At 39.6% G+C, this 18758-nt stretch overlaps 1 pseudogene across 1 annotated transcript; it reads right to left on the reverse strand.

Annotated features, from left to right (window-relative positions):
- Nucleotides 1-5327: 5327 nt before the first annotated feature.
- Nucleotides 5328-6662, reverse strand: LOC149050471 (uncharacterized; annotated as a pseudogene). The gene is made up of 2 exons (XR_016183486.1): nucleotides 6074-6662; nucleotides 5328-5865 (listed from the first exon to the last, which is right to left on the reverse strand). The product of XR_016183486.1 is annotated as an uncharacterized LOC149050471 (transcript).
- Between the last annotated feature and the right edge of the window lie 12096 nt (nucleotides 6663-18758).

The following is an 18758-nucleotide window of genomic DNA, read 5'->3' on the forward strand; positions in this document are numbered from 1 at the left end:
CTCTGCTCCTAGGGATGAAATTAATGAAATCTTTCTTTTTCCTGAGATTCCACTGTCCTTTTAGACCTGCTTCTGTGGCCAACTTTCTCAATTCAAGCATCTTTTTGCTCTTCATCTCTCCATCCGTCATTCCAAATAAATCTCTCATTTTGAATAAAGATAAAAAAAATTGAAGAGGAAAGTTTTTTTGTCAGGGAGAAGAGGTGTGGGAAGATGCTTAAGTACGATGTGCACAAGGCTTAAAGGTAACCGTGGATATGCAGGAGCAACATGACCTTAGCAACCGCGGGTCCGAAGTACCGTCGATATCTAGTGACTCAGTTTTACATACATTTCATATCTCTTCATCTGGTACGAATGGCCGAAAGATGTGTTAAATTTCAGAATTTTTATCGAGAGATGGACAAAGAAAACCCATTTGATCTCTTGTCGAATTCAAGCATCAACTTTTTCCGCTTATCGTCAGCAGAGAGCCAGGTTTTTTTCATATTTTTTCTTAATCTCTTCCTTCAAAGCTTCGACATCAATTCTCTCTTCGCTCCTGGAAGGGTATGTTTGTCTGAGCTTCTCTTTTAAAACATAATATTGCTCAACCTTTTACAATCTCGCAATATCTGAGATTTAATTGTCATCCAAAGCTTTTGAGATGGTTTGCTGATTGAGAGAAGCTTCACTTCCGGGATAGAGATCGTTTTCTCATGTTTTGAAATCTTTCTCTCGAGTCTTTGGCCATAAACAGAAGCTCCGGTTGAACGAAAAGCAAAAAAAATGTTCGAGGTAGCGAGTGGTACGCTGATCACCATGCCAATTCCACTCAGAGATTCCCTCAATGAAAAGAGAGTGGAAGTGACACCACTTGAAACTGATGTTGCGTGAGCAATGAATTTCACCCTTCGATATTTTTTGCGACTTGTTTGTAGTGAGAAATGTCACTCTCGAGTTCCTTCTGATAATCACAGATATTCAATCTGAAATCTTCCCCCTTCAGGAGAGGAGGATAGATGTGTGGCGGAGCAGTCGGGTGAATAATTTCAGCAGCCATTTTATTTATTCTCAAGTTATCTCGATTTCAAGCCTCACTGGGAGACGGTTGAAATCCATGATCTCACCGAAAATTCTCATGCTTGGGATCTGGGGAGGGGAAAAAGATCACGATCGAAACGAACATTTCTGTTGGATAGATTTCCAATGACAATTGCACCCTTTGCGTTATTGAACTGAACGTCCAGCTGTTGCTTTTGAAATGTTCTTTTGAGCTCTTCTTGATGGTGTTGAGTGTGTAATGACTCGAAGGAATCTTCTCAATCATTGCATTGCCATGACCATCATCAGAGGTTGAAATCTCTCCATCCCTCTTCAACTTCTGTCAGGAGTTGTAGAATGAACAACTCAGAAGCCTGATGAAAACTTTGGGGGGGGGGGGTTCTTTGAAATCATTGGCATCAGCGATCACTCTAAGCACAACTATTTTATATCATCCCAGCAATAAATATGTTTGCTTGATTGAGAACAGATGATGCGTAGATAATTGATGACAAAGCAAGGGTGAGCCTGGAATTATTTCAAAGCGAGATATCCCAAAGTGGATTTGATCAAGTTTAACAGGCAAGTGAATAAAAAATAAAGGTGGGTATCAGCCGAAGTTTATTTTATTCATGACAATGGAGTTCAGTCAAGTGTCTAAAGATCAGACAAAAGATATTGGAGCATTGATATGAAGATAGCTTAGCGCATTGGGGGTTTTCCCATTGAACTCATTCTGAGCCGGTGGGGAGGATGAGGGGGGATAGTGAGAAGGAGGTGCCAGCAGTTTCATTTCATGAGGAACCTGTCAGAACCTCCTTCGGAAGATCCCTGAATGAAGAGGTGGAGATTTTCGTCACTCTGTATCAATATTTCAAGTGATATCATTATCAATGTTTCAAATCTATTTCAACGTCAAAAGGATTCTCTTTGAGATGGATGGGAATTCAGAGTGAATCGGCTTTCCCAAGTGATCCAACATTCGACCAAACTGACATCAATTACGACACACTACCATTCAAAAGAATCTGTGCAGGATTTGGAATCGACTCGAGCAGTGATTTCCGTTGTCAAGAAGGAGAGAATCATGATCTTGAATCCGTTTTCATCTATATCTCGAATCTTATGCCCTGTTCACACCAATTTAAACAAGTTTCATTAAACGTAGTTTTTTTAAACATGGTTTTATAAAACATGTGTTGCTCAAGAACCGTTCACACTGCAGACTGGGTTAGGTATTACGCAGCCTCGTTTTGATATTAATTGTTGCCAACAAAATTAAAGACGCAATAAAAATGGCAGTCAGTTTAAATCACTATATCCTGCTGTTGTTGGCGCAGTCACGGCTGAGGGAAAACCTCAGAATTACACAAAACCGACAGAGAAACGCAGAGAGACGGTTTAATCGCTATGTCCGTCGGAGACGTCTCGTTTCATCATTGTTTTTCCGTTTTTTGCTTCGATTTCTTCTCCAACATCTTCCTGTTCGCCGTATTTGGCTAAAACCCCGGTCGCAGATATTTTGGGAAGAGACTTGCCAAGATTGGGAAGAAAAGGACTGGAATGAGAATTTTCGCATGTCTAAAGAAGCATTTAATCGCCTTTGCCGAGATCTTTCGCCACATATCTCTAAAAGGGACACCAATTACAGGAAAGCCATTACAGTGCGTCATCGAGTTGCCATAACATTATATTGGCTTGCGGACACGGCTCACTTTCGAACGATCGGAAATCTATTTGGTGTCGGAAAATCCACTGTTTGTGGTATTGTGCGACAGGTATGCGAGGTGATAGTGAACGTTCTTCTTCCCAATTATATAAACGTTCCCCAAAATCAACATGAAGTCCAAGAAAAAATTGAAGGTTTTAAAAGTCGCGCGGGTTTTCCCCAGGTGGTTGCAGCAGTCGATGGTTGCCATGTCCCAGTCATTGGACCTCGGCAAAGTCCAGATGATTATGTTAACAGGAAGGGATTCCACTCATTAATCCTCCAGGAGCTAGTAGATTGTAATTATCTATTTCTTGATATATGTGTTGGATGGCCGGGTAAAGTACACGACGCACGTGTCTTCAAGAACTCTTTATTGTTTGCCTTGTGTTGTGCCAGAGCTTTTCTTCCGCTCGACATGTCGGTGATGATATCTGGTGTACAAGTTCCTCCCCTGATATTAGGTGACTCAGCTTATGCTCTCAGCAATTGGCTGATGAAACCATATATTGATCGTGGAAATCTGACCCCGGAGGAACGCAGTTTCAACATAAAACACAGCACGACTAGAGTAGTTGTTGAAAATGCCTTTGGTCGATTGAAGGGAAGGTTCAGAAGCATTGGGAAGAGACTGGACTTAAAAGTTGAAAATGCCTGCAATGTCATCGCAGCGTGTTGTGTTTTACATAATTATTGTGAGATGCGAAACGAGTCTTTTGATGACCAATGGCTCAATGATATTCACATTCATGCTGGAGTTTGTCCAGGTGATCCAAACCAAAGGCAGAACACAAATGCTGTTGCAATAAGAGATGCAATTAAAAGATTCTTAATATAAATATTCATTGTCACATGCATCACTTGAACATGAGTGTTCAACATAAGCATCTCTCACAGGCAAATAATCCATCAAAGAGTTTGCATCTCTAGCTCAAAAAAGTCGTTTATATGAATACTTTCTTCCTTTAAGGTTTATTGTATACAGTGCAAATAGTTTCATAAATAATGGGAGAGTCAAGATCTTTTGAAGGACACTCCTCTAAGAGGGTCAAGCAGTGTTTCATTTGTAATTACAGTTGTATAAATGAGATTTGAAAAGTAAATTGTCAATTGTGTAAATTAAAATTACTGATGGCAAACTTTGATTGTCTGTGGTATTCTTTGAAACTCCCACATTTTTTTTGAACATTTCAAAACCTGGACACCATCTGAGAACAATTAAAGATGCAGTCATTGCAAGTTTGCCATTTCACATGTGAAATAAACATATTAGCACTGAAATTATGCTAAAAAATTAGGGAGTAGTTTGAAACCCATGGTGTGACATATGCTAATTTAGCCATGCATACTACATGTTCACATAAAATATTAATTTGAGTGCAAGACTTGCATCTTCCTCTCTGAGTATTAGATGTAGGCATAAAGAAGGAGGGGGACAATCTCAGCTTTTCGATCGAAGTGTTCAGTTCGAATAGCAAGGAGATCTACTCACTCAGTGACATGGCCTCAGCTGGCATTAATGTCAGCAAAACTAATTTAATTCACTAACTTTTTGCTCTTGTTCCATTGCAAGTGACTGTGTAATTATACACCAGACTTTTTTGGTTAGTCCCTTACAAGAAAGAATAATTAAGCAAACAAACACACAAAGCTCTCTGTTGTAAATTTATCAAGGAGACTTAAAAGACATCATTCATATGACCCTCTCTCTCTGAACAACTGATGGAACCTCAGAAACAAATTTCATCATTTTAAAGGTGGATCAAAACTTTATTTCAAATATTAAATCAATTCTTCCAAAAGATCCTAACCACTGTGCACAAAAATATTCATTTATTTCATTAATTTTCTGGAGCATTTTTTAAATACTCTGGGCCAAGCCTTTTAAAGGTGGCTTAACTTAACCCAGGGTTAGTGTGAAATTTGATTTCAAATATGAAAATTTAAAAAGAAATCCATTTTCTTTTTTTTTGTCTACAATTTGATGATTAGATGGTCTAAAAGGGGCGTGGGGCGTCAGTGGTCCAGTGGTTAGTGCGCTGGACTCTGGGTCGAAGGGCCCGGGTTCAAGTCCTACCAGGGGCATGTCGCTGTATCCTTAAGCAAGATGCTTTACCCACTTTGCTTCGTCTCTCGGATAAGACGTAAAGCCGGAGGTCCCGTCTCACAACCCTTCTATGTTACAAATAAAATTGTGGGACGTAAAAGAACGCACGCACTGTTCGCAAAGAGTAGGGCACGTAGTGCCCGGTGTTGTGGTCTATCTCGATTTGTGCCGTCGTAGGTCTGGGTGGGTGAGGTGTGATCACAATGGACTGAAGCGGCTGCCAGAGGCGCCTTTAATATGCTGACGTCCGATCTCACCTCTCTGGTTCCTCCGCAATTCAGCCCTTGGCTGCAAGTGAGGAAATTGGCACCATTCATCTCTCATCTCATCTCTCATCTCTCAAGGAATAGGGAAAATTATCCCAAAAAAGACTCCTGAATAAAGAAATAAAGAAGCTGAATCAAAATTTAACCCTGGGTTAGTGTTAATCGGCTTCTGAACAACTAGGCTCTGCCGGAAAATTAAAAATAACACTTAAAGGAAAAAAACGATTTTTATTTTCTCAAAGAAAAAAAAAAGCATATTCAATTGAAGACAACTATAGAAGACAATTAGTTCAAGTAAAGAAAAGTTAACCAGAGCATGTCAACATCAATGATCTAATCGGTAAGTTCAATAAAGTTTTCTTTTTTTTCTTGCACCTTCTCCAACGACTGGGAATCGGCCATTAGATTTCGTGAAACATCGTTCAACTTACAGCATAAATAAAGCCGAAAACTAAACCAACTGAAACTGTCGCAGGTACGATCGCAAATTAAATTGTTGAAGACACGTACTTTTTATTTTCGAAGTACCTGCGCCAATTTCAGCAGAAACTCCTGGTCTTCCTTCCTTCTTCTCTCCTCCCTTTCTTCTTCTCGTCTTTCACGAGCCTCCTCTGCGCCAAGAAAACTCCCATCAGCAGCTTGTTGATAGGAAACAAATGCCTCCAACGCCTTGTCAATTTGTGTTAAGGCATCCGTCGTTGACACCTTCCGCTTCTTCGTAGCGGGTTTGAAAAATGGCTTGCCAGCATCTGTTGTTCTTTCTGTGAAGGAATACAAGAAATCTTCAAAGGCAGAAGTTAAAGTTTGAGCCAATACTTATCTCAATATTTTTGTTCAACTCCACTCATCTTGGAAGTAAAATTATCAAGAAATTTTGTTAGAGATTACAGACAACGTAGGCGCCGATATTGAAACATTTTCTTGGCCTATTGTCTGACCCTCCAATCAGCGAAAGTTTTCAAAGCTCACCTGTCAAACATTCACCCTTGTTTGGTTGAGGAAATTTGCCGGCTGTTTTGTTGTTGCTGCCGACGCTGGTGCCGCCGCTGAAGGAAGGCAACTCTTCGTTTGGTTCATCGTTCTTAATTTTTTCATTGCCTTCTTCTTCGTTGTCCGCCTCAATGACAATTTTTGAAGAATTTACCACAACCTTCGGTTTGGTACATGGTTTTTTTGAGAGAAATTCATCGACTTCGTCGAAAAACGCCGGCTTCCTCTTTGGAGTCCCGTTTCCGGTCTTCTCACATTCGTCTTTGTAGGAGCGATACGCACTTACTAATGTGTGTACTCTTGTTTTGCAGGCATCTTCATCACGGTCTTCGTAGCCTGCCGCTCGAATAAAATCACTTATTTCTTGCCATATAGGCCTCTTTTCGTTTTTCGAGTCGTTTTTCGTTCCCCCACTTCTGTAGTAACAATAACGTTTCCTGGTTTTCCCAAATCCTTCCGCGGGTTTTTTTGGCAACCGCCATCTTTAATGTGTTTAGTTAAACACGAAAGTTAAACAACCTCATTTAGGTAGTTTTATTAAACACGGTTTTAAACATGTTTGGCTACACGCGCCCGCGGTGTGAACAAGTAGTTTAATAAAACCAGTTTAGTAAAACAAGATTTAAACATGTTTAAGCTTTGGTGTGAACGGGTTATAATTAGTCAGCAACTTCAAACTCTTATCCAGGAAGAGGGAAGTTCAGTGACGAAGGTGGAAAAGCCATCGAAAGAAATATGATCGACTTTCTGGGGTGTGACATCATGAAAGTTTAGAGGCAATTCGACTTCTTCATGGCAGGTGAGTCAGAAGGTCTGACACACACCGGAATGGAGAGACTGAATCAGTCGATTGAAGCATTTCTCTATTGCAATCTTGATTCTCAAGTCAATCAGGAAGTGCAAAGGATTCTCAGCCTGACTTTCTCGTTCTGGTTTAAATGCGATAAGAAAGCCAGACATTTCAGGGAGTGTTGAGAGATTTCAGTTCACTTTTAATGGAGCAATTGTCAGACTCAATCTCGCAGTTTCTCTAGGTACTCAGCTCATGCCTTCAAATCTTCTTCTGAACACTCAGAGTACTGTTGAGTACAATAACAGTTTGAAGAGGGCAACTGCTGACATGAAACTCGGAGTGAACAGATCAGTGAACTTGGAGATTAGATTAGTGGGAGTCTGGCAAATGAATGGAGGTCCATCAAAGATTGACAGAGTGAACTCTCAACCCTAAACCCTCCCAACCCTTGATCATTCCCGAACAGGGAAGGATCAACTTTAACTGCGAGACAGGTGAAGTCACCACCACAAACCTGTAGAGTCAGTGAATCCAGTCGTGAAACAATCAAGATCAGGTTGATATCAGTGGCAGACGTGGTTTCAGCTTTAACGATTCAATTTTTCTTTTTAATCTGCTCAAACATGGAGATCGCAACGTCCATTATCAGAATAAATGCATTCTCACTGAGGAAGCCGATCACTGATCTGGCAGGTTTGAAGACGAAGCCAAGAACTGAATCAACGAGACCTTGGAGGATTCCCCCGATCTTGCTTCCAAGAGTCTTAAAACCATGTTCAACTCCTTTGACAACAGACTTCAGACCTCCAGTTAATGAACTCACAATCACTCCAATCGTTGTTATAACTGCGAGGACGACAGCTGAAACCGTGATGCCATATTTTTTGAAAGTGTCTCACCCTCTCATTGAGTGATGATCTAGCCTCTAGCTCTTCTCTCTCGTTCATAAGACCATCGAGCTGTTGTGTCTTCCCAGCCACCTTTTCTCTTGCTCTTTCTAGCAAACCTTTGTTCTTCTTAAATGGACCTCAGTTTCTCTACAATTTTTTCCTCTATCTCAGCAATTAGTTCCTCTCTTGATGGACCAAGACTTTTGTTTTAAACAATCGAGGAAAGACTTTTGAAATCTTCCGTCTCTTCTGAGCACTTCATATTTCCTAGAGCTCTCTTGCTAAAAGCATTGGTAATTGCAAAAATTTCTCCGTTTTCAACTCTGAGCTTGATCGGTTTCCTCTCTGGATATTCCAAGTCAAGTTTTTTCACGAGCAATCACGAGTGAAACTTCTTCAAGCAGTTCAGGTATTCCACCTCGAATAAGAGACATCTCTGCATTCTTTGGTTCTTTCTCTCTCCCCCACATTGTCGTCATTGAAATATCTTCACCTGAGGGACTGGGGGTTACATTGAAATCACGTCGAAAAGGTGTTGTTTATTTCCATCATCATCATCATCGTCGTCGTCGTCATTGTGTTGTAACAGGGGATCAGTGTCTCCAAATTTAACCATTTTGAACCGTTGAAATAAAGTAACCTTTAAATAAAGTAGTAGTCAATGAGAGAATCAATCCGGGTTTTGAAAAGAAAACATAGAACGCTCCAAAAGGAGAACGCATGGTTTATCGAGACACATTCAATCCAAGCAGAGCATATCCAGGTGAGATTCTGATTTTCTGCTCCAAAGCTTGGTGACAGCATTGTCATATAAACAGGACCTCTTACTGTATGTTCGACCTGACAGTGAGTAGTTATGCAATCAATTTCTTCATGAACAATTACAAGAGTTGATGACTTTGAAATTCACAAATGGCTTCAAACTATGAAAACTCTCTGAAGACCTCTTCTTGACGGGGCATGAAGGATCGAACATGCTGAGAGAGTGAATTCAATATGTCGACCTTTCAAAGATCAGATGCAATGCTGGAGATGAGAAGACTTCGAGAGTTGCAAAAGAGATCAAACTGAATTTGATTTACAGAACCGGTTAGACTATATTATTGGATTGTGAGATTCTAAAAAATGATGATGTCTTCTTTCCGAAATGAATTTCAAATGATCTTGTTTTTGAACTCAGGCTCGCACTTTCAAGCAACATTGTGAAGAGATCTGAATCAGGAAAGCTTGCGTATGAAGTGATTCACAATGAAAAACTTGTCAATGAAGTGGGATCAGATTTCTAGAGTGAGAGGAGATTCACGTATGAGCGTGTTAAACATCACAAGACATTGAAAATTGCCAAAGAAACGTGCACGATAATCAATGAAAGCATCGATGTTCCAGGGAGATCTTCTACGAGACATATGCTGCAGGAGCGAGGGACAGTGAAAAGACATTCAACCATGACATCACTGAGGTGAAAGAGACCATCCATGGAATTTCGAATAAATTGTTCACTCAGGGGATGAAGACGGGAGATCCTTGGAAGGAGGTCTGGAGAAGACTCGGGATGGAAAACAGTTCAATGAATGCGACTGACGTTTTTGCTGGAGACAGGTTTCGTCTCTTCATCAATCTAATAAGCATGAAAGACAATGATCTTCATGGCTCTGGATTGACATCGAATGAGATTCACAGAAATGGATCAGGTTCAGGCAATGTGAAATGTCACATCATCCTCTCAGACACCCAGGTTGAAATTGTGTACCGAGAGCTTGTGAGAGTGACTAATGGACCTCTCACTGGCGGGAGATGATATTGAAATGAAAATATTTCAATATCAACGAATTTCTTCCAGAGGAAGCTCAGTTACATGAGGAACAATCTCTGGCGAATTCATGCTTTGCCCCATCTTTCAGGAAATAGAAAACTGGTTCACCTTTGTCCACAATTGATCTCTTGATGTTGAAAACCTTCAGTGGCCATATTGGATCTGCTGCTCTTTTTTGAACACCTTCTAACTCACATTCTTCGTGGAGTCTCTTCTCTCCTCTTTAAAGCCAACAGGCCTTCAATAATTGGTTGAAACCTTCACGTCAACTGTGATCTCTTTTATGGCATCAACAGGCTTTTTCCAGTTAACCTGGTCACTTCAGGATTAAAAGCTGAGACCACTTCTGAAGCCTCTTGACCCCTTCAGCGGATCTCTTTGATGAAGATGTGAAGTTCATCTCTTGACTGTATTGGGAGGAGAAGAAGCGTTTACCCAAATTTTGATTGAATCTCTCAACGATTCCTTGACCCCTGTGAACGTTCACATTCCCTCTTCTGTTCCTCACATCACGCTTTTCCATTTCTTACGTGACGTCATCCACGAATGTACGCCCAGGATCGACCTGAAGAACCATCGGCCATGTCAATGGTCCTCACTCATAAATTGTGTCAAAAGCTTTCCAAATTGTAGAAGGATCCCTCCCGGTGAGAGTTTCGGCAACCTTGAATCCGCTCACAACATCGACAACTGTAACTGCGTACTTGAAGACCTTCCTCCCTCTTGTTGGTAATGGGAAAGGAAATGAAGATCAGGTTGATGAACTGCTTTTGGAGATTCAACATTATTGCTTTGCTCGCCATTCTATTCGTCAAGTTTTCATATCAAGAGGAATGAAAATCTACTAACCCTTTCACCTCTTCAAGGCTGGACCATACCCTTCTTTCCACTGGAGCTTTGCGTCTTCGGTGGCGGCGAAGAATTCTCTTCACATCCTCTCTCTTTCAATATCTTCTCTTTCATGGATGAAGAAGAATGCTGCCTGCGATCAAGCAGAAGACTCTAAACCACTAAAAAATTTCAATTTCCTGGTAAAATTTTCTGGTCTTCAAGGTATTACTTCGTTGCAAGAGAAGCCGTGACAGTCACTGTGGTCCTCACAAAGTTCACGAAATTGGAATTCGAGTCAGAAATCATCGACCCTTTTGGTTACCTTCTTCGCGATCCATCTATATCCGGCTTTGATCTCTGTGATCACTGCGGCATCGGACACTGTTTTCATCAGTTTATTCTCAAACACTTTATTTGAAGAAAAAATTTTCAATCCATTGGTCTCATTCCTGTGACTGGTCTCCAACTCACCGGAGGGTGATCTTTAGTCTCCTGCTCCATTTCTGCCTCTGGCTGATTTTTTTAAGAGTGTCATCACCCCTTCACTTTTGAATTACATTCCACCCAGTGAAAGAACAATATTTGCAACTGAAAGTATCTGAGTAAGTGCGAATGATGTTTCAACTATCTGCCTGGTGACCTCCTCACGTTAATCAGACACAATAGAGTTTTCACACAAGTTTCGATCCTTCATCGTTTTTCTCAATTTCTTGTTGTTTTCGCCAAGCCGTTTGCCAGCTACAACCCTCCCAGGTTCTTTCTTGGGTCTTGTCTTAGCTGCCTCACGTTCATCCATTTTATTACTTGATAAATATTTTTCAAGTTTTCTCTCAAGTTCCTTCTCAAGGTCTTTCTCAAGTTTTTGCCAAGTTCTTTCTCAAGTTCTTGTCAAGTTCTTTTCAAGTTCTTGTCAGGTTCATTTTTAAGTTCTTCCTCAAGTTCCTTCTCGAGTTTTGCTAAGTTTCTTCTCAAGTTTCTTCTTAAATTTCTTCTCAAGTTCTTCCTCAAGTTCTTGCTAGGTTCCTTCTTAAGAGAGGATGTCAGCATCCATCGAACAAATTTTAAATATTGTGGCAAGTCGCCCAAAATTCGTTTTCTCTGCTACTTTCATACTGTGTAGCCCAATATGTTCTAATAATTGTGGTGTAGTTTTTTTGCGAATATATACTATAGTTTTCGAGAAATTACTTTTTTCGTTCGACCGCTCAAATATGCAAATTTTCACCATGAATATTACCCGAGCTGTGTGACCTTTTGTATCGAATGTACTAGACCTACGGTATTTCTGTGAACATAATCCTTTGTTTTATTATCTAAACTTAATCCCCTGTCGTTATTGAAGCTGCCAAAGAAATATTTATTTTTTGGTGAATATTTTTGTCCAACATACTTTTCCTATGTCGAAAAGTAGTATCAAAACAAAGACAGTTTTAACATTGACCGATATGACACAATCAAACTTTTAAAAGACCAAAGGATGGTTATAAAGTTACTGTAAAAATTTCCTTGTGTATTTGCATTGTTCTATGTTGAGACGAACTCAAAGTCTGGCAAAATTTACTTGATAGCGACTATAAAATGTACATGGTGCGCCTACTTGTCGCCACCGTTAATTGGCATAAATCACTACAATTGGTACAAAAGTCTAACATAACACTCTTACCTTGTTTATTTATGATTTTATTAGCCGTTTCGATTAATATATTTCGCCTGGGTATTACTTTTTGACAGGAGCTCAGGTTTTGCGTTGTGTTTTCCCCTCCCTCATTTATATCATAAGTTGTTCACGCAATAATTGATACCGACACAAGTGAATATTTACCATTTATAAAGATTTTTGTTTACGTTGAATTAAAAATACTAAAATATGTGCTTTCTTCACTAATAGTTGCTTCAGCGGCAGCGAAGCAGTTAAAAGCGGGTTGTTGTTTCAACGCTACTGAAATTTTTAGTATTCAGTCAGGCGAGCAAAGCGTGATGCTCTGGGAATAAAAACTTTTAGGGGCCTTTTACATGATATCCGAATGAGTTTTGTACAAGAACGAGTTCATATCGGTTGCCACATAATACCCAGCGTAAAGTTTATTCAAAATGAGTCATTTCTGAGTGAGTTTATTGGGGTTTTCATTACAGAACGAAACAATCATTATGGACGACCTTTTCTACCTGTACAATGTAAACGCGGCACGGCTCTCATATTTGTATGAATCCTCTGTAGGAGCGAGCGAAGCATTGAAAAAGACAGAAAAGGACATAAAGACTTGTTTTTACAGGCTAATTGGTGCACTCCCACACGGATAAGACTTAAGCACCTTTCACAATTTTATAGCGGTCGTTTTCGAAATTCCAGGCGCGCACCCCCGCCCTCTTATGTAAAGGGTCCTAAGGGTACTAATACGTGCAGCACACTAAACATTTAGCAAGAACAAATTCTGATGTGATTTTGGCGAAGAGAAACATGTTTTGTCAGCGTCTAGTCGCTGTGCGGAGGGCCCTTTACCACCGTGTGCATAGTTACGCGTCCCCCCAGACGGCGGAAAGCCAACAAAGTGTTCAGACATTATTTCAGAAAACTCCGACTCTGTCTGAATTTTTGGTAACCTATTAACCAATTCCCAATCGAAACTTAACTTTGACGTCACGCGTAATTTTGCTCACGGTGGTAAGTAGCCTACTTACCGAAGCCAAATTGTATGAATTTTCCAGACATCTAGAATACTATCTGTAATACACGCTTGCTAATTCCCCTATCAGCTTTTGGAATCGACGTAACCCTACCTTTACCATGGGCGGACATTTCTTTTGGCACCCTACATCTGCTATTGGAACCACGATTCCACCCAACACTGAGGTTTGATCTGTGAGTGGGGCAATTTGTAAAATCATCGATATCTTTTGGCGTCTCTAAGATGCCGGCACGCGACAAACCAAGATCAACTTCATTTTCTGGATCTTAAAAACTTGCAACTCCGCAAGTGACATGAAATGTCTTTTTAACAATCACTTAAGGGAACGACTTGGTCTTCTCGATAACTAAACCCACAAGTTTCACCAGCGAACGATTTACCTAAATAGCAAATCTCCATGTTGCATGTAAAATGAGACGCTTATAAAACAGATCAGTTAGCTAAATCAGTATGTAGCTTGTCAATCAAATTGACCACTGTGACCATACTATGACTTCAGCCGGCAAAGGAATCATTGATGGATCTGGACATTTAAGTTTTCTGAATGCAGTAATTCTTGAAAGGTTTTTCTAGATGTCATGCAAAGAGGAAAAAAAAAACCCAGCTCTTAGTATTTCGGAGGTTGACTCATCTTTGAATTTGTGTCACGCTTGTCACGCAACTGGAACTCAAATCGGCTAGAATGTGGTAGGGCATAATTAATGTGATCATCGAAACAGCTAATAAAATCATAAATAAACAAGATAAGAGTGTTATGTTAGATTTTTTTGCAAATTGTAGTGATTTATGCCAGTTAACGGTGGCGACAAGTAGGCGCACCATGTACATTTCATAGTCGCTATCAAGTAAATTTTGCCGGACTTTGAGTTCCTCTCAAGATAGAACAACGCAAATACAAAAGGAAATTTTTACAGTAACTTTACAACCATCCTTTGGTCTTTTAAAAGTTTGAAGCTCAGTAGATTGTGTCATATCGGTCATTGTTAAAACTGTCTTCTATCTTCTTTGGCAGCTTCAATAACGACAGGGGATTAAGTTTAGATGATAAAACAAAGGAAACACCGTAGGTCTTGTACATTCGATACAAGAGGTCACACAACTCGGGTAATATTCACGGTGAAAATTTGCATATTTGAGCGGTCGAACGAAAAAAATTATTTCTCGAAAACTAAAAAATATTTTTACAAAAAAACTACACCGCAATTATTAGAACATATTGGGATACAAAATATAAAAGTAGGAGGGAAAACCAATTTGGGTGACTTGCCGCTGTTTGTTTGATGCATGCTGACATTAGCTCTTAAGTACTTGTCAAGTTCTTGTCAAGTTCCTTGTCAGGTTTCTTGTCGAGTTCTTGTCAAGTTCTTGTCAAGTTCTTGTCAAGTTCTTTGTCAAGTTCTTTGTCAAGTTCTTGTCAAGTTCTTTCTCAAGTTCCTTCTCAAGTTTTTTCAAGTTACTTCTCAAGTTCTTTTCAAGTTCTTGACAAGTTCCTTCTCAAGTTCTTGTCAAGTTCTTGACAAGGTCCTTCTCAAGTTCTTGTCAAGTTTTTGACAAGTTCCTTCTCAAGTTCTTTCTCACGTTGTTTTTAAGTTCCTTCTCAAGTTCTTGTCAAGTTCTTCAGGAGGATGTGCGCGATCGTATTCAACATTCTTAAGAGCAGCACTTGCAATCACCATGCATTTTCCATACCTCAGATTCAATGCACCAGCAATCATCCCGAGTTCTCTCTTGACCGCGAAGTTTTCATTCAAATCCTTCAGAAGTTTTCCTTCATCAACAGGGTGAAAATATGCCAATGCTTTGCATGAAAGCTAAAGAAATGTATCAACTATCGCATCACAATTTTTTGGAGACAATTAGATCTCACATTTCCTGAAGTACCCCTCAATATCTTTTCTAGAAAGTCTCTTAACCTTATCTTGAGTTAGGTCTTGCTCAATTATTTCCTCTGCTTTTCCGGTTGCAACGAGAACAGCGAGTTGTTCTCGATTATCTGAATCATTTGAAGGTTCAACCTCGAGAATGTTCAGAAAATCATTGACAGCGTCTTTTTCGTTGTCAGTCATCTTCATTTTATTTGAGGAATGGAAATACTCTCATTGAAATTCAAGATCAGTGCAAAAAGGGATGACGAAGTCAGAAGACGAGACGTTAATGCTTCTCACCCTTGAGCTTTGCCATCAGTTCTTTCTTTTAATCATTCGTCATCTCACTTGCGTAATCATCGAAACTAATATGTCTTTGGTTGTTGTTGTGTAAAAGAGAACCAATGAAGCCATATTCTCTCCGAATGCCTTCGCGATACTCGACATCTGCTATGTGAGAACACACAGGCTGATACCTTCTTATCTTACGCTGAATGCCAAATTCACGAGTTCATTTGTCTTCGTCTTCACATCTCTCGAAGCCGCGCAGTCATCTAGAATGATCAGTGCATTTTTTCCCTTGCGCACATGACTGGTGATCTTGAGCAAATCATCCATCTGATCTTAGAGTGGAGTCAATACGAAGAAGTCTTTGTCACGTTCTCCGAAGCCATCGTAAGTCTTTTTGTGAATGAATGTCGGACAGAGGAGGAAGATGTGGTCGAACTTTCCTCGGAAGGTTCCGCTGAAGAGATTGACCGAATATCAGCTCAGGAAGATGAACTGCATTGACTCGACCAAGCATGCGCTCTTCTCTAAAACTCTCGACAAGATTGCTCTCTCTACGAACGATGGCAAGAGACATGTTGTCGTTGACACGATTTCCACTCCTGCTCATGGACATAGGCTTTTGCGAGGGAGAGTGTGAAATTTCGGGATCAAAGTGTGATCAAAGTGAAATCAAAATGCAATGAAAAATTGTCTCAAATTGATTGAGGGCTGTGCTAGAACTCTCGTCTTCCTACTAATTTGTTAGAGTTATCGTTAGTTAACTCTAGCAGGAAATATCACAGTCTTAAAGTCTAAAACAAAACAAACAAACAAACAAAAATGATAAAGATGAGTGAAACAGGTAAGTCACGTAGTAACATAGTATTAAAAGTAATTTCAAAGCTGTTGGTAGCGTCTGCTTCCCAAGGAAAATACTATTGTAACAAAACAAAAAATATTAGTACTGTAAGTAGTCTTAGCATTGAAGAAATGTTTTTTTCCCTTAACTTTAGCAATTTTAGTTTTCTAGATAGTGTTAACCTTTTTATAGTAGTTTTTAAGCATTGTTGTTTTCTTTTTTGTAAAGAAAAGAAAAACGAAACCGGTCACAACACTTTATAACATTTTAAAACTTTTATTAACTTTTCCAATGCTGTTATTCTGTTTTATTGCAAAGTAGCCTAGCTGGTAATGAAATATGAGTATAATCTCGACATGCATCGACAGACCTTCGACCGACTATCGACCGATAACCAACTCATACTCTGTTAAATAGCGGTGAAATGGCAGTGAAGTGTCGGTGACATATCAATGGAGTATCGGCATTCTTCGATCGAGATATCGAACGACTCTCCACCGATATATGTCTACCACTTATCCACCGATAATCGATCGACATGTCGACCGCTGAGTCGAATGCAATAGCAACCCGACACTACCTTTAGTGCACATGATTCGAGTGCTTTCATATGTATGGGATGCATTTAGTTTGATTTGTCTGTAAACATATTTTTGTTCTCTTATCTCGCGATATTTCTATAGTGTTATGAATTGATTCTTGAAAAATATAACTTTAACTGTACCTAAGACATCGCCAGATCATGTCCAGGTGACAGTGACCAACTCGAAAGCGTGTAAGCTACAAGCAGAAAAATTTTGGTTGCGCAAGGACGGTCCATTTGTAAAACGTGGAAAAAACCTTGAGTGGAATTGATAATTAATAATAATAATAATAATAATAATAATACTTTATTCGTATAGCGCTATTTCTATCGCTATCCAATAGAGCCTAAAATGATTTTTTAAAAAATATCTTACATAGAAGTATTTAAAAAACGAGTCAGATAAACTAAATAATAGCCAAACAGTCAAAATGAGAAAAAACTAACAAATATAGATATCAATAAGAAGTAAAAATTAATACATTAGAAACATAGAAGAACATAGAAACAGATGAACAGTTGAAAAAATTGAAAATCCTATGATAAAATCTAAAATCAAGTGGATCTTAGGAGTTGGGAAGCTATAAAAAGGAACCTAATTGAACTATAAAATGATTCAAACTCTGTTGGTTTCCAAGAAAAAACTGCCTTTTTAAAGTCCTTTTTAAAACTTTTTATTGATGTCTTTTGTAGTAAGGTCATAGGGAAACTGTTCCATAGTTGACATGTGGTAACACTGAAAGTCTTACCGCCATCTAATTTACGTTTCAACTTTGAGCAAACTAAGATATGGTTTGCATACCTAGTATTACGAGAGTGAAGATCACTATAACGTGTTAAAAGGCGAGTGATACACGCAGGCGATTCTCCCCGTAGTCTCTCAAATGCAGCTAGACATTTGGAAATTTGAGCCTCCACGTAAAGGGCAACCAACTTAAATGATCAAATAATCTGACAGAGGTAGACGATTCAAAGGGTAAGATACATGAGTATCGTCAGCTTACAGGTGGAACTTGAAATGACGGTATCTCGTGACAACACCCAGTGGAGACGTGTAAAGCAGGAATAGAATGGGTCCACGGACACTACCCTGGGGTACACAACAGCAGAGCTCGCGACAAGTAAACTCGTTACCATTCACTTTCACATCTTAGTGCCGAGTAAACAAGTATGAGCGGAACCACTCCAAAGCATTCCCAGCGCTAGCAAACTGTTGTAACAGACTAGGAGGATACGATGATCAAGAGTATCAAATGCGCTGAAAGGTCAAGTAGCAGCAGTATCACTCAACAGTTATTGTCAATGGCCCGTGGAATGTCACCCTGAACCTTTATCAAGGCCGATTCGGTGCTATGGTTCTTCTTGTACGCTGATCGGTCAAGTTCACTTAAGAGCGTGTCCACGAGAGCACCGGGCAGTCGTGCTACAAATACTAATCTTAATTCCCCTTTATAATCCATCATTTCATCTGTGGAAACCATAAAAAAAATCTTTGGGCACTACCGTACTTTTGTCTTGGATGCCTTTTAAAATCTGCGACTGTGACAAGTTTCTCTCAGCTACACCTGTCACGCAATTCTGGCTCTGGCCGGTCACTTGACCGAATAATCCTACATTTTTTAGCTCTCCATACAAGATGATTGAGCAAGAAAGCTAAAAAATGTGAAAAACTTTCGAGATTTTTCGTAGGAATGGAAAATTTCACGTTTAGAGAGATGTATGTAGACGAAAAATCGATTGGAAAATCGTAGCGTTTCTTTCTTCTGTCGTTTATTACTTCGGAGATTTGCTATAATCAGCAAATATGGCTTTTGTACGGCACAAAGCATTCATTAGTCTATAATTTGATTGTTTATAATCTTTATCGCACATTTTAGGAGATTTTAAAGTCACACGCTGCGTGTTGGTTGACATTGTTACAAGTTCAAGTGTGCTACAACTTCGGCTTCTACAGACGAGAAATTCTCCGCTCTCGCTTTAGAGCAAATATCAATAATTCTATCTAACTTGGAACAGACTCCCCTTAACAGGTGTCAACCACTACCGGCACCATACAAACGACTCATCCACGAC

The sequence above is a fragment of the Pocillopora damicornis genome, chromosome 2 (genome assembly GCF_964200805.1).
Source record: "Pocillopora damicornis chromosome 2, jaPocDami1.2, whole genome shotgun sequence".
NCBI classification, from domain to species: domain Eukaryota; kingdom Metazoa; phylum Cnidaria; class Anthozoa; order Scleractinia; family Pocilloporidae; genus Pocillopora; species Pocillopora damicornis.